The sequence below is a fragment of the Corvus cornix genome, chromosome 3, assembly GCF_000738735.6.
Source record: "Corvus cornix cornix isolate S_Up_H32 chromosome 3, ASM73873v5, whole genome shotgun sequence".
Taxonomy (NCBI): Eukaryota; Metazoa; Chordata; class Aves; order Passeriformes; family Corvidae; genus Corvus; species Corvus cornix.
In genome coordinates, this window is record NC_047056.1 from 103,017,560 (window position 1) to 103,035,150 (window position 17,591).

The window sequence follows — 17,591 nt, forward strand, 5'->3', positions numbered from 1 at the left end:
TGAATAGATGTTGGCAGGATAATTAAATGCTCCCTTCAAACATCCTGGTGGAAATATTAAACAGTAATTACCTTACTCAAGTCGTTCCTTTTGTGAGAAGGGGAGCCACCTGACTGCCAGCTTTCGTTTGCCCTGACACAGATGCAAGGGCTCTGCTGCCTTTCTGAGCTGTTCACACACTTTCTTCCCATGAGAAAGTAAGCACTGATTGAAACGCGGCATTTTCTCCCAACTTGCACACACAACTGCTGCTTGTTTCAGAAAGATGTCAACTAATTTGAGCAACCTCTCCAAAGGACTCTCCAAACAGAAATGTCTTTCATAAATTTCCGGGTCAGCAGCCCTTGGTAACCCAGGATGACTATTCCAGTCCTGGAGGCACTGAAATAGTTCCATATAAATAGAAACAGCTTCTGTATCACATTGTTGCCTGAAGCACAGCATTCAACACCTCCTTGCACATTAAAATATCTCTCCATGACACAACTTTACACAAAAGAGTGTCTTTGACCATATGGTCTCTCTTTGATCTGTTGATTTTCTTTACTCTGATCCTCTCATTTACTGAAACATTTATGTCTTCTGGTCTGAAGCCTTAAATGGTCAGCACGAATAATGCATGCAGGAGCCTTCTCCTCTTCTACTCTATTTGAATGTCAGCAGATGTTGAAGTACCCTCGTGCTTCATGAACTGTTTCTATTGTGTGGGACTATTTGTAAAAGAAAGAGCATCAAGCTCTGTATAACAACCACCTATTTTCTTCTCCTTTCTTCTTTCCTTTCCCTCTTTTACCATGATAACAAATATTTACTGAATCTCCTTCTTTAATAATATTTTCCCTTCAGAATTCTGGGTTTATTCCAATGTTTTTGGAGGTCAGCATAATTGCTTTCAATGACTTCTATGGATGTCTGATATACTGTATCTGTTATTTGCTGATCCTCAATTGTTTATAATAACTATTCATGGCTGCAGTAGTTAAAAAGGAAAGGCAGTCAGGATGGGTCGGAAAGAGGTTTTGCATTTTCAGATTAAGATAACTGTATTTAATCAGCCCAACATTTCTATCTTCTCCTAGTCTCCTCTCCTTTTCCTTTACATCTAACTCACTAGACAAAGTACAGCACAATTGAAATTGAATGCAGTTTCGTCATTCTCTTCAATACTAAATCTGATGTTCATTCATCATCTAAATGTAAGGATTGTAAACAGTTTATAAACCAGTGTGTAAATTGCTCATGAAAAATGTTATTAATATGCTTTTGTTTCCTGGGTATAGTGGTATTTGAGACCTCCTATCCAAAGCCTGCATTTGTTAATAATAGAGGAAGTCAGGTAGGCTGCTCAAACCAGATTGTGTGAGTGCAATCTGGAATAGAACTGTCAGACTGAAGTTGTCTTTTTGCAACATATTTCCAGCATAGTTTTTGAAAAATTGGACTTTCTAAAGCACCTAAGGAAAACAAGTGGATAATTTCACCATTTCTTTAATGGGCATTTGGAAAATTGTTTTCTTGTAGAGGAAAGTAGTGATAATCATTTCCCTTTTGTTTAAAACCAAACAGAATCCCTGTTCTGAACATTCACAGCAAAAGTCACCAGAGCCAGAATCACTCAAACTGTGCCTTACTCAAGCAGCTAAAGTGTATTTCTCAGTTTTCTGCAGCAACAAAATCCATGTGATCAAATACAGAGCACTGCTGTTGGTTTCATATCACAATCATCACACTGACATACAAACTTACACTGCCATGCTAAACTTCTGTACAGGCTCTTTGGAGGTTTTGAAAACCACTAATTTTCTCCTTGATCACACTGAATACTCAGGAAACTTAGTAAGAAGAGTTTAGGCTGAAGTTAAAGGCCTTTTAGTTGTGCCCAGCTATTCGGATTCCGACCATATTTTGGTTTTAAAATCTTGATCTGGAATTCTGTGAACTGAATAGTCTTTACCATATGAAATCTACCAGTTAGCTGAAGGGCTTATCAAAATCAAAGACATATTGCCCTTGCTTGTGTAAGGACATCTTTTCTCTAACCTGAAACTATTCTCTAAGAGAGTGTGCACATGTGAATGATTCCAAAGTGGATCATTTCCCATAGAAAACTTGCAACAAAACTGTGCTTGAAGAAAATAAACAGTGGTTGTTTTTAGAAGCAAAAAAACCCCCAAACCTTTGACATTTCAAATAGTAAGCTTCTTGTTTAATTTGTATGTCAGACCTATGAAAGAGGAATTGGAAGGCTAAGTGGTCAAGCAGTATATTTTAAGGTGAAGCCATACGTAGAAAAACCACCCCAACTTTTGTTTTTAATTATTCTGAACAAAAACAATTCAGAATAAACCAAAGAGATTTTAAAATTTCTTTTTACAAAAAGGAAACACTAAACCCGTGTTCTTTCATGTCATATAGAGTGCTTCATTCACATCCAGTGAAATATTTGTGGGGAAAAAAATTAAGGAAAGGGGATGGATTTCTGAGAGAGCCTGCTTATCTCTCTTATCTCATGGATGAGCAGTTAGGGCATTTGCTGGGGTGTGTGACATCCTTCCATCCTGCAAACTACAAGCCTTACAGCTTCAATTCCTTTTGTTGGACATGCTACTTTTTGCATGGAACAGCAAAACATTATTGACCCAGGCATCAAAGAGGTAATAATGACTCCATGGCCTGACTGGCTGACTAAAAAACAGGTCAGTGCTTGTTCAAATTCCTGTAAAGGATGAAAGCCGGTCTTGTCCAAAAAATCTTCAGCTATATGAACAAGAATTCTAAGCAAGAAGGAATGAGAGCTCACCTGAGAAACTGCCAGCTGAGGTGGCTGAATCAGCCTTCAGCAGGAGAGAAGATAAGGGGTCAAATCCCTTCCTAAAAAGACACAGCTGAACATACTTCTCCTGTTTCTTAGGAAAATGCTCTTTCTCTAGCTGTTTACCCCGGGGATTGATTATCAACAACAAAAGAAATATTTGGTTTAATTTAGACAAATCTTGCAAATAGTTCCAGGTTCATCACATTCATATTCCAGGTTAATTTAAAGTTGGCAAAAACTAGCTCTTCCAATGTGAGATATTTCTGTTGTTCAAGGAACTTACATTCAGTCATTTATCAATACATAATATTTAAACAAATACAATACCTTAGAGCAGAACTTACAGGAAAAATTAACTCATGTAGCAACTAAGAAATAATTAACAAGTTGTTGCTCATGATTTATCTGTTGCAGTCTGCAGTAGCCATTACAATTAAAACAGCATGATTTTCTCTGTTCTGGCAAGTATTTAAATCCTCGTGGCTTTTGAGATAGGATACAAGTTCGTAACTATGTGGCTAACATCACAAAAATGTGTGTTTCAAAAGATAGAAATACACAGAAAGTATTAGCGTGACTTCTGAAATGGCTTCATATATTTTGGGAACTCAAATTATGTTTTCTTAGAAATGAAAACAGTAATGTACTATAAAAAGTAAAAGAAGGACAAGAAATGGAAATGTGATACTATTCAATAAAGAGATGACTATGACTAGGATATATTACTGGGACTATGTAAAAGGGCTTTACTTTATGTCAAAAGCTCTCTTAGCCGATGGATTTTTCTAACTTGAAAACATAACCTGAGCAATGAAATTTGAAAAACTGCAAACAGTATAAAAAATAATTTCAATTTTTTACTTTTTTAAATGAAACATTTAGGCAAGTAATTTATTGTTTGCCCTGGGGAATCAAAGCAAATACTACTGCTGAAATATCTATATTTTTAAGAAATATCTCAATAATTTAATTATCCATTTATTATTTGTGTTTTCATATACACTACAAGATAATAATGGAGATAAAGCAATATTGTTCTTGTGGCTTAAACTGATTGTTAATAGACTCAAGAAGGAATATTTTGCTTGTGGTATATCACATATTTCTTTTATTCCTCTGAGACACTTGGGGTGGGATACTACTAGCTCAAGGAAAAAAAAGTGGCTTCCTTCCTCACACATCTTTACTTTAGTGAGAGTATTTATATTATTTGTTTAAATACAGGCTTAGATCCCAAACTGTTTCCTAAGGATTTCCTTTGCTCTTATCATGACTTTGGAGGCACTGCCAACATTTGGCAGAATTAGCTGTGTGCACTTAGGGAAATTATTCCCACAGCAAGATATGTCTCACCTGACATTATAAATTTAAAGTTTGAAACTTAGGCAGCTATTCAAAGTTGGTTGTTTAAGCTTCTCCTATAATCAGCGGTGAAGAGCAGCCACTTTCAGAGAACGATGCTGCCCATCTTAAGATAGGTGTGTCACATTTACGGGATACATTGCCCTCCGGGCAAGCCTCCCTGTTCGCCAGATGCCTCACTTGCCAGCGCATAGAAACTCCTTAATGGCTCAACATCAGCAAATCTCCTTGGCTGCCAGCTGTGCCTGCAGCTGGGGGCCAGCAAAGACAATGCCTGCCCTGCACTCGGTGGTGTGACACACGCATAAACACCTGGTATATGGTTAAAAGAGCGTTATTCAAGTGTTACTGTAGTAATTAATACAGGTGGTCCTTATCTCCACTTTGCTGAATCGTAGGCATGAATTTCAAAAGGAACCTTTATCTCTCCTGGTTTTATCTCCCGAATAAAACAGAGAATGGAACTGAGGAGCAGAAGGCAGGAATGGACTCCGTCCTTCTTTCCACAGACAGGAACAACTTGTCTGAACCAGAAGAGTCCACATACCTTCTCTTTTGTGGATTGTAATAAGTTTAAGACCACTTAAACCACAAATTTGGTCTCAAGTCAGCTATCCTGTCTAAACTGTAGTATTGAGAAGACTATCCAAGCTCAGGCTAAAAGCTTTAGAAGTTAAAAAATCTAATTCTTCCCCTGGAAGTCTGTCCTGGCTTCTAACTGTTCTCACTGCTAGGAAAATGGTCTTCATTTGAATTTAACAACATTCAACTTCCAGCTGTTAACTTCCAGAAAGGCCATTGTGGTTTCTCCCCTAGGGACAAACAGCCTTTCAAGCTTAGACTTTTTTGGCTTTCCATTGTGATCAAACCACCACTTAGTCTTCTTTTTAATAATGGGTGTGTCAATACTGACTTTAATGGAAACAGGATTGACTTGGTAATTCAAACTAGACACTGAAAATATTTTTCTTATCAGCAGTTTTGCTCCATCACATGCACATTTTACTTTATTATTGTTGGGCTGCTCACATGCTGGGCTGTGGGTTGACACTGTCTGTTTTTGTTTTGTAGAAGAAGGAAGCTCTGAATCATTTCTTTTTGGGAAAAACATGCAAAGAATAACACAAATTTCTTGAGCAGAGAGGAAGAAAAAGTCGACAGAAATTAAATCTTGGTACTGTGTACAGAACAATCTTCTTTTTAATGTCTACATCTGCCTTCATCCGAGCCAAGCCTTTTAGAATGGCGGAGCAGTATTTATCTTTGGGAATCACTAATGAAGTCATGTACTTAAAAATAAGCCTGTTTTGCTATTTCTAAGCTTGTAATACAGACTCAGATTTTGCCTGTGTTGCACATTAGGGATAATCAGAACAAAAGCTTATCATACACCAAAAATAACTGAGACCTGAAAAGAGTATTTTTTAGTACCTTTTGCTGCAATAGTGATGGATCCCTCTTAGCAGAAAGGAGACTGCAGTGGCCCAAGGGGATATAAGCTGGCACATATTTATGGTAGAAATACAAGTCACAAAAGCAGAGGGGGAAAGCTGAGTTACTATCTCTTTCAAAACAGAACAAGAGAAGTGGGGATGACAGAAAATTATTCCAAGAGCAAGCTCTGCAGAGCTCACCATGGAGAAAAGATGCTGGAAGACAATTTTTGTCTTGACACTCCACTTTCTTCCTGAAGGATGGAAGATCTATGTAGAAGGAAAAGAGGTCCCAGAACATCTCTGAATTTTTAGAGAGCCAAGAGGAAGACTTGTGCACAACCACCACTACCTCTGACTCCAGTTACCAGATAAATGGCAAAATCTAAAATATGTTCATCCTAAAAAGGAATTAATGCCTCCTGGGAAAGGAACACACACTTAGAGCTCAGGAGTTCCATTCTTTTATGCTTGCCACCGAGTTGGCAATTAATAAAATGTTATCTTTGCACACATTATAACAAATCACTTTCTTCCAAGCTAAATTAAAGGTAATATTTCTGTTAATGAAACTTTACAGGTGCCTAATTTAACCAGTGTGAGAATAATGACCTTAAAGCACTCATGCAGAGATTTAAACAGGAGAAAATGAGACTGTTCTAATACTTAATTTCCTTCCAGCCTTTTCTGCTGCTATGCATGGCCCAAATACACTCAAACACTTTCTAACTGTATGAGTGCTACAGTTTTGGGTTGGGTTTTTGCTTTTTTTGTTTTGGTTTGGTTTTTTTACAGGGAAAGGAAATATCTCCTTTTCTTTATCTGCCTTTCCTGTAGAACTTAGTCCATATTTATTTCCCTAGGGTAGAATGAGCACCTATTCCTACAGAACAAGAGAAGAAGGTGAGGGAGCTGGACATCCTGTTGATTCAGCTCTAAGCTCACAAACTGCAATCTACAGAGACCATCTGGGTAAGTTTGCAAAACAAAGTGTCCCCTTACAAAACATACATTCCCGGCAATTCTACCATCTGACTCCTTTAAGATGAATCACTGAGGAGGCTCACCAGCAGTACCAGTGGTAACTGTGTTGACAGCTCTGTCTGAGACAGCTGTCCATCAGGGTTTGGACAGAATACACACAGGAGAACAAAAACAGGTGAAATTTTGGCAACTCCATCAAAAATGGAATGTCATGGCATTGTGCTCAAGAGCATGCATAGAAGTGCAGCATGAGCTCAGTGCATTTATCAGTGTGATCAGTTACCTTCCAAAGCAGCTCAATGACAGTTATTGTGATGTGATAAAGCACCAGATTTGAGCTGAATTTTCTGGTTTATATTTAAATTACTACCTCATTGCAAAGTATTTTATTTACTTACAATACCATTGTAATAAATCCAGGCAGGACTGTAAATTCTAAAGAAGCACGGACATTTCCCTTCATTTAACTTAACTGGGACATGATCAGGTGAGAAAAGATAAACAAAGGGAGTATGGGTCCACATAGGAGAAATGACACATTTACAGAAAAGATTCTCTTGGCCAGCTGAAAGGAAAGGGAAGTAGTTTATTCTGTTCCTTTTATATCCTCAGTGGTCATAAACTTTTATCCAAATATTTGTTATGCTTTTTCCTCTCCACTTGTTCAGTGTTCCATTCCTATGTTTGCACTATAATAACTGGGGTTTCAGGATTCTACAGCTCTAATTGACATTAATATTTGCATGTCTGTAAGTAAATGTGGGCAAAAAAAATGCTGGACTCTAACTGTGCAATATAATATTTAGTGAACGTATATGTTGAACATACTTCTGCATTTATCCTTCTATAGATAGTTTTGAAAATAGGCAAAGAATTTTTTCTTTAACCTTCCTTTCAGTGATAAGGGCTACAGCCTAGCAAGGTGGTGCAGGACTCTGGAGTGTGATGTAAAGGAAGATTAAAGGGAAACTCCTTGATTTAATCAAGGATTAAAAATTTACTGGGCCCATGTTTCTAGAAGAAACCAATATTCATCACAGTTTTGAGATTTTGCTTGACTTCCCTTCCTTCTTTTTTGTAGGGGGAATTAGGAAGTCAGAAAAAGAAGGGAAAAGGGAGAACATCCCCTCCCTATTCTAAAATAGTCTGAAATGCCTCAGGCTTGTTCAACCCCTAAACAGCAAAGGCCCTCTGTGCAGTGGACCCCACATGTGGGACAAAGTGAGCAGTCTGTTTTTAATGTAATCTTGGAAGGTGTTCCATAGTTGTAAAATATTAATAGGAGAATAGCAACTGACAGAAGCTTGTCCTAAGATCTTGAATATTTGCATCCTGGATTTTGGATTGATCTGTCCCTGACATAGGGAATCAATGGCAAAGTCCAGACCATGGAGATGCTCTCATAGAAAAGACATGGATTTACGTAGCATTTAATCTATGGTGTTAAAAACACACCCCTCTCTAGACTGTATTTTGCTTTGGATTTCCCAGACATATAAAATAGATATTTTTCTTGTATTTCTTAGACATTAGTCAATTCTACATATTTTCCCCCTTTCTGTTCAGGGATTTAAAATTTGTTTATATGTGGAATAAGCCTTAGATAATGCCATGGGCTATGTGTGCCTGCTTGTCTATTGTTTTCCTTTATCTCCCATTATTCCCCATAGCATTTAAACTTGAAGGTGATTTTGAAGCAAACCTAACAACTAAGGAAATATACAAAAATTCTGAAGTTCCCACAAAAATAATTAAAATGCGTACCTGGATAGATATTATACTAATTCCACCTCGAAGGAAAGAAGTTGGTGCATTGGTGAAAGATTTAACTCTAAGAAAATTTCCATTTTGAGTTTGTCCCTTATCACACATCACAATTGTCATTCATGAGTCAAGATTTCTTTCTTCAGGCACATAACAAGGTGTGAGCTCCAGGTGATGCTTTTCCTGCTGTCAGGAAAAACATTCTCTCTTCTTTTTCATCCCTCATTTCTTGATTCATTTCTCCAATTTCTACCCAAGGGTAAGGTGATGCTAAAGTTTTAGAGCAGTTCTTTCAAAATCACTGCATCATGTGACATAAAATAACTAGAACCCAAACTTAATTATTTCCAGTATTCAGGAAATGTTTTGTTTTGGAATGGTTTATCAGAATAAACTGCATGAAAACATGCGATCAATTGCATTCTCAATATTCCAAGTTGTGTAAAAACTCCATACCACCACTGCTTCAAGAGTTCTTTGAGGGGAAAAAAACCCCCGTGTTCTAATTATGATTCCACAATCTCTGTGCAAATGGTAGGATTCTATTTCACCTCCCCTATTTGTAGGCACCTCCTGTATAAACGTCCATATATATGCAGGATCAGCATTTTGACACTTACTAAGAAAAAGAAGCATGTGCTGCGATTCTCATTTATTTCTCATTTAGGAATCAGAGGTCTTTGTTAAAATGTATTATTTAATATCTGTGTCTTACAAACGACTAAGAAGGGGGGCCAGATGATCTTCTCAGACGTGAATGTCCTACACCACAAAGTTTTACATTTAAGCAAACAAGTGCCATCTCAAGGCACTCATCTCTGTAAGTGTAGGGCTCTGCCTTAGAAGCATGAAAATTAGGAGTAGGTGTTTCACAGTGTTGCTGATCCACCTCTTTTCTGCGACATTTGTGGAAGTTCTCTGTGGATATAAGGACTTCTGAGGACAAAGGACAAATTACTGTTTAATGTTTCTTAATGTAGGGCTAGGCAGGATGTCACTGTTTCCCTTCTTTCTGCAAAGATTTTGATGGAAATATGATGTCTCTTACCTGAAAAATATGGTGTCTTCTGCAGTTATATTAAATTCCACCAGACTTGACATGTAGTCAGGAAAAATGAGCCTACATTAGTCACAGCTTTCAGAGACACTGCCTGAGCAGCTTTACAAGCCAAACTGCTGAGAATGTGAGGGTCTAAGGAGATCCTAGTAGATGTTATTAGCAACAGTCTTTTCACCTTGGAAAAGACTTCGCCCATTTTCTTAAATTCACTCGCTTTGAACAGGGAGACCTGGGATTTTGGGGTTTATGCCTACAAGATCCTAATTTGTTACATTAAACCCATTGATTGCAAAAAGCATCTGAGGAAAGAACCTGTCCTTTAATATATTTACTAGACTTTATTTTTCTCCCCATAAGCATCATATGTTAAAATTGCCACCTATTCCACCTTATGAATATGTGAAGCCAAAGACCAGCTATGGAGGTTACCTTTGGAAACTTTACTTACACAAACTAAATTGTTTGCTAATTCACAGAGAAGTATTTTTGTAAGTAAATACTACTGTAATAAGTCATCTGGTTCAGGTCTAGAAAGTGCATTTGGAACTAACTAACTGTCAGCTAACACTACTTAAGAGCACTTGTGAAGGTTTAATAGATTACTCAAAAAGACACTGAGCAGTCTATCTAAGTTCATAGCTGACACTGAAAAAGTTAGAAATGTAATTTGAGAAGTTTTTCCTTGAAAGGATACTCAAATGTGTACTTAGGCTGGTCAGTGGCCCAAAGCACAGACAGCCTCAAACGTTCAAATGCATTCCTGACCTAACATTGGCAATTGAGAACATTTAGGGATTGCTAAGGAATACCCACTTGAGTAGGCCTATGAATTTCAGAATCTGCTAAAACAATACAAAGGTTCAGTCTTCAAAGAGTCTGAAAGTACATCTAGGCGAGTGAATTGAGTGCCTGGTACCATTCACTGGTCCTGAGGCCAAATGACACAGAATGGTCTAAGCCCACAGGATTAACACCTCCTGCCCTTTTAAATACTGTTGTGAGATCTGTCATACCTACTGCATACCGCCTTTGGGCATATTCTAGCACTCAGAACATGCCTAGTCTGCCCAGGAAAAAGCTCTGATTGCTCTTAGAGAGGCTACAACACATTTCAGTGTCCACAAACCCACCTATAGATGTTAAACTTACTGATGAAGACATAGCCAGAGATCCTTCTTGGGAAGAGCTGGGACAGCCTGACCTTATTTGCCAACTGCACAGTTTCATATTTAAAGCGAGGTTTGAAATCTTCCTTACTAGTAGGGAAAATATCTGTGGATTTAACATTATGAATACACTGAATAAATTAGGATCCAACATGTTCACAATATATCAGTAATGGATAATGTCTTCCAGAGAAAATGAAGGCTATTGAGACATAATAAAAGGGAGTCTTTGACTCACCTAAATATATGAAAAAGGTTATGAGCATTTCAGTAAAAGCTTTTAAAAGCAGTTAAATTACCAATGAAAAATGTTCTACTTCTTTCCCTTCTTTTATTTGGAGCCGGATCCTTAAACGAATCTACCTATGCAAAGATAAATTAGTACCATAGTGTTTTAGAAAAAAAATCTCTTAAGTCGCAGAAAAGTGGTTGGCTTCCTTAATTTGTTATATTATTCTCATAAAAGGCAGAATTATTGCATGCTGCGACAGGTGAAGGCAAAAGTAAGGGCAAAAGGGAACCCTAGATAAACAGTACAGGAACAGAGAGGTTCTGCTCTGTCTGCTGCCTGTGCTAAGCTGCTTTGCTGTTCCTTCCAGTTCTCTTCAACTTAGAGTCCAAAATGGATGTTGATGAACTGCGCAGAATTAAAAGAAAACCTGAGACTGGAATCTATGTATTATTGTAAAAAACCTTTATAAATTCCAAAGATTAGGTGATGCCTTGCTTGGACACTTCAAATCATGGGAGGCACCCAGCTGACAACAAGAGCTATAAACAGAATCTAAAAACAACACAGACATTTGAAGTTGATGCAGGGTCCATTCAGAATAGAAATAAGACATATTTTTTTAACAATAAAGAAGAACACTTCATTAGTTGGAATAATTCACCAATGGCAGCAGTGAAGTGCCTGCCACTAGAATTTCTTCACTAAGCATCCACATATTTTTTCTGAAGTTTCTCACAGAATCTATTTAAGAATGCCTTATATTGTTTTTTTCTTATTTCATAATTCATAACTTTATGAAGAAACAGCCAAAAACCTCTCAATTATTAATTTTTTTTAAAGTTCTACGTCCATTCAGTGATGTAATACCTGCATCTTTTGCTGAGAATGTTCTTTAGGTCTCCTTTTCTTTTCATTTTTTTCTTGACAATCGGAATATAGCAGAAACAGATGTTAAAGGGCTAGAATTTGTGTTTGATCTGAAAACGGGCCAAAAATTCTCCTAACAATGAAATTGTCATTCATTATTATTTGCCAAATTGTTGAACCACACTTGCTACTGTTTGATGCAATTTATTAATAACTGACAAGCACTCTAGCAAGGTTTTCTGGCAAGAATGAAACAAAGGAAATGAGCCAGAACAAGTGTAATCAAGAAATGTAAATAAACTTTAGGATGAAAACATGGTATGTTTGAACTTTGTATGAAATATAGACAGTTTCCTCCAGGAACTCCACAGGTGGAGGAAGAAACTTGGAGCTCTTCTGTGGGGAAGTGGGAAAAGGAAAGACAAGTCTCCACAGGGAAACAATGGGATTGTCTCACCCACTCTATCAAGCTCAAGTCATTGCAAATGGCTCAGCAATATGTTCTGGCATTTCAGAGCTACAGACACTCTTCTGTGATTGCAATTAAAATGATTTCAAAGGACAGCACATGTAGTTCTGCAGACATTGTTTTGAAGTTATTTCATTTAAATGTCCCTGTGATGAGACTGGGACTGTGTCAATAGTGACTGCATTTTAAAGGCAAAAGACTTTTCAAGAGGGCTAGGTTCTTAACCCAAGGTATGAACTCTTGGTATTCACCATGATTTGGTCGAGATTTACCAGGTGTTCCAAATGTTCTCTGACGTCTTGTGGCTGCCATACTCACACTGACCTATCTAAACTTCTGTAAGAAACTGCAAGTTCTGCAAGTGTAAAAATTCTGACTTTTTAAATCTTGCCTGAGTACACAACAAGCTTTGTAGCTAGTAGCTATAGCTAGTAGTAGTAAATCTTTTGGATGTAATAGTATGCAACTCTCTTAAGTTTGTAACTTCTACCTAGGATTGGATGATCTTGCTCTACAGTCCTCCTCTGTCTGTGGCTCACATCTCTTTGATCTGGCAGGCTGGTTTGTGATATACAACTGGCCAGCCTAAATATCACCCCCATGTGGGGTTTTGTGCTTGTGAGTACCTTACTAACACAAGGCCTGTTTGTAAACCCACAGCTCTGAGTGCTCAGGCCAGCGGCAGCCCTGGCTGCAGGGACACTCTCTATAGGTAACTCAACAAGGAAAAGGGTCCCAATGACATTTTATAGGACATGTCTCAGGGCAGCATGTTGAAAAACAGTCTGATGGTCTTTAACCTCCTCTGTGCTCAGGTTCTTTACAGTGCTAAATAAAACGGGCAAGGTCCCACTCTGCCCCTGTAGCCTGCTGACATGGTGTAACTCAAACTCTTTCATCCTCTCTGCAGCAAGGAGCCACATCCAGCGGGTCTGTTGGGGCAGGCAAACGACAAACCAAGGCATCACCTGGAGGAATTCTTGCTGGTTTACTCCAAACTCTGCCAGAAGTTCTTTGTTTGGTGTGAGTGGGTCAAACAGGCCAAGCTTACATCACCCTCAGAACTAACAGGCAGCAGACAGTGCTAATGCAGCTCTTGTGAGTGTACCACCAGCGTTGTCCTAAGCCTGCCCTTCAGCCTGAAACATGGGCAGCATTGACTGGGTCTGAGGCACTGGTGTGAATCAGTCCACTCTCAAGGCTGCTTTTCCTCTAGAAATGCCTCCACTGGTTCCAGTGGAGTCCCAGTAAGGATGAGTTTCACCAAATAAATTCACATCCATTCACACTCTTACATAAAAATTTCCTTGCTGTAAACCCAACTCTGACTCTGGAGAATTTAAAATATACAGGAAATTTATAGGTCACTTTTGTTATTGGAGGAATATAGAGAGGGAGCACTGAATGTGGACACCAATTCAAAACTCTTCCAGGCAGACAGTCAAATAGTGATACCAAGGTGATTCCTACATCATGTATTTTTTTAGCTCCTCCACTATAAATATTTTGCATGATAAAGTGACAACAAATATAAGAAAAAACCACAAAAAAAACAAAACCCAAAACACCAAAGTCAAAACATGCACTCTACAACAGATTAATATTAAGATTAGAATTAAGAAAGTTGGAAACTATAATCATTTAATCACGACTTATAAGACTAATTTCCTGCATGTCACTCCCAGACAATAAATACTTTTCTTTAGGCTTAGAAAAGCTGTGGAAAAAGAAAAGTTAATTTAAGGCTCATTACTTTATTTTTAGTAGCTTAAGATCTGAGGGATTTGAAAACATTTCCCTTTTCTAATAGAACATGCCTTCCTGTATACTAAGGATATCCACTGACCTCACTCCCTCCTGGAAGGTGCCACTGATCCATGACAGAAATCCTGTGAGGGCTTTGAAAGCTAAATAGGAACCAGAAAAAAAGTATTATCATGCTTAGCTGGTTATAACATTGGAAATAAAGTTCAACTGTGAGTTTGGGGGGAAGGAGTAGTGTCTGAAACAAACAAGCACTTCCCGTGTTTGCCTAGAAGAAGCCAATCTTCCCTCCTTATATAATAAGAACATTACTCGCTAATTTGCCAGTAGCTGAAAGGGATTTCTGTTTTTAGCTCTGGGTCTGTGGCAACTGTTTTGTTTTAAGTGAAAATTAAATGGGAACATACAGCTAAAAAACTGTTGAGCCATAATTGAAGTGCATTAATGGTAATTACTTCTTTCTTTCGCTCATCATTTTGACAGAGGAATTCATTACTCCTCCATCTCTATGTTTCCACAAATTATTCTTCCCTGCGGATGTGCAGTGACTGAAGGAAATCATGGCTTTGCTCTATACATTTTTCTTTAGTGCAAGTCTGTTCTCCCTGAACTTCTTTCCCTGGAGATACAAATGAAAATATCAATAAAATGTATAAACAGTTTACTACTTTAATAGGGTAAAGACGAAGAAGGCATCAAGTGTCAAAGTGAAACTGTGAATGCTGGTTATTGGGAGGTGTAACATGTTTGATATTGCTTATAGCCATAAATTAATTGCACTGATTTATTTTAAGATGCTTATCTCACCAGTCAGAGACACTTCCCTGAGACAGTAATTTCACTAAGTAAGATTCTTTTAAGAGTTGTATCACTCTGAGCATATGTACCAGTTTGAAAACAAACCAGTGGGAGGCACCAAGTCAGAATAACAATTTAATAGGGAAATTAAAAAAAAATAAAGGCAGAAAACACTGGGTTAAACTGACAGAGTCAGGATACAACCTGACACCCTGTTAGTCAGGGTGGTGGTAGCAGTCCAATAAGATGGTGGCTGCAGTCCTCCTGAAGTGATGGATATGGTTCTGTTGAAGCAGTGATCCTGTAGAAAGGGGCTGCTCTTCCTCAGAAAGTCCAGTGGTGGCTGTGTAGCTCCTGTCCTCTGGGAATCCAGTGGAAAGGCGTTGTCTCTGCTGTTCAGAATCTCAGATTATATCCAGGATGGGATGCTCGGTTCCTCCCTCTGGACGGAGCATCTCACAATGGGATGATGAGTCATGAGGCCAGGTGTTGATTAGGCTCATTAACAGAAGATAGTCCGGAGTGAGTTATCTCTGAGTCATGGCATTGATGGGCCATTAACAGAAAGATAGTCCAGAGGGAGAAGGCAAGGAAACATTGCCCCACCTGGTTTCAACAGCTCATGAGGATGGTAATAGAATACATTGCAACCCAGGACAGCTTATTTTCATCTCTTGGCTCAGGATCTTTTCAAATGTGCTCTGGCAGTCAAGGACACTGAGTTATCCCCATAGGTCCAAGGCACCATCCTTGGTTGATGAACTTTTGTGGACTAGTGCAAGGAAATATTTGTAAAAGATGTAGAAAAGGTGTCTATTGCTATTCAGAAAGTTATTTTACAGCTAGAAGAAATCTGTAACCAAAGTAATTTTCCTTGTACTGTGGACTGATATGAGATGAATTTTATGTGGGCAATAACCAATGTATTTCCTTTGAGAGCAGTCTCAGGCACTTCAGCACTTTTCATCAAGATACTTCCACTCCTGTGGAGAGACTGAACAGGGCAGAATCTAACAGCTATTTCTTCATTTGCATTTGAGGTTTGCAAAAAGTTTTGTATTGAAGTAGCAATAAAATACCAACTATTTCTGTAGTCATCATATAAAGAAACTGAATAACTATAAAATAAATTCTGCCTATTCATGTAATTACAATTAAACATGCATTTAAGTGTTTCATTCACTTTAGTCACTTATTAAAGATAGTGATGAATCTTCAAAATTAATAGGTTTCTACAATAATATCACCTCACACCCTAAGAGTCCATTACTGTAGGTTTTTCAGGCCTATATTGAAGTGTTCTAGAAGGAATTCTTTCCTTTGCCACAGATTTTCCATTATTTTGCAACTTCCATCAGTGACAATTCTACAATGATAAATATGAACTGTTCAGATGATATCACCACAGGTACACTTTATTTGTTTCTGTAGCTACATTTTATTCATACAGTTCCATCATTTCTCACGTGGAAAGTTATAAGATAAAAGATAGGGGAAAAATCTTATCTTTTTAGATAAAAGATGGGAAACAGATTCATAGACCAAAAAATATAGAACGAAATGAGTGGGGATGAGGCTTTTGGACTAATAGACTAATCTTATTTAATTTCAATGGGGGAGAAATGTTTAAGTCTGGTACAAAATTTGTTGCTTAGTTACTAAGACACAGTATATATGCCTTGCAATCAGTCTTGCTTGTCTAAGAGACAAGTCTTTCTTAATCTCAGAACCTGAAGACTTTGCAGAACCTATTTTGTTAAGTATTTTCCTGTGAGATCCTAAGAAAATTGCCATTATATGTTACTGATAAAGTAACACTGGCATATTTCTTAGATGTTCTAGAATTGCATCATTTTACAGGATGAAGTTACTCAGCAGAATTCTTTTTTTTAAAAAAGTGTATATCCTGTTCCACAGACACAGACCTCTACTGGTGCAAAGAAACAGGAACAGTGACCTGCGGTTCATCCTGGGATTCAAGTAATGTCAAGTAAAAGAAAACATTTTGTAATACTGGGTCATCAGAATCATAGAATGGTGTTATGTTGGAAGGAACCTTAAGGATCATCCAGTTCCAACCCTCCCGCAGGGACACCTTCCACTAGACCAGGTTGCCCAGAGCACCTGTCCTGTGAAGACAGGCTGAGAGATAGGGTTGTTCAGCCTGGAGAAGAAAAGGCTCCAGGCTGAACATAGCATAGCATCTTCCAGTACCAGAGGGGGCTGCAAGAGAGCTGGGGAGGGACTTTTTACAAGGGCATGGAGTGACAGGACAAGAGGCAATGGCTTAAAACCAAAAGAGGGCAGGTTTAGATTAGATATTAGGAAGAAATTCTTTACTGTGAGAATGGTGAGGCATGGAATAGGTTGCCCAGAGAAATTGTGGATGCCCCATCCCTGGAAGCATTCAAAGAATAATTTCATAGATTAGTGACTTAAATTCTTTTGGCTGTCTCCACTGCGACAGAAATGTTTTGATCTCAAAAAAATCTTATCTCATGGTAGTTTATCCAGCCTTCCAATCAACTGCACCCAGTTTAAAAAAATAATAAAAAAAAAAGTTTTGTAAACCAATATATAACTATAAAAAAGGACACTCTTAATTCAATAATTCTGATTGGGCAGAATTGTCCCTGCAATACAATGATATTACAATAGTATTAGAAGGAAAATGGAAAGAAAATGTAAAAAGGAAAGAAGTTAAGGAAATGCTACCCAGCTGAAATTGCAAGAAAAAAAGTTATAAAGCATAGGGATGGCAGAGACCTAAGGACAATGTAAACTAAAACTATCCTAAACTTGACAAACACTCCTGAGTGCAAAGATCTTGCCTGGGGAAACTGTGGAGTCCCAAGGCAGGCTGTTTGTTCCATGTTC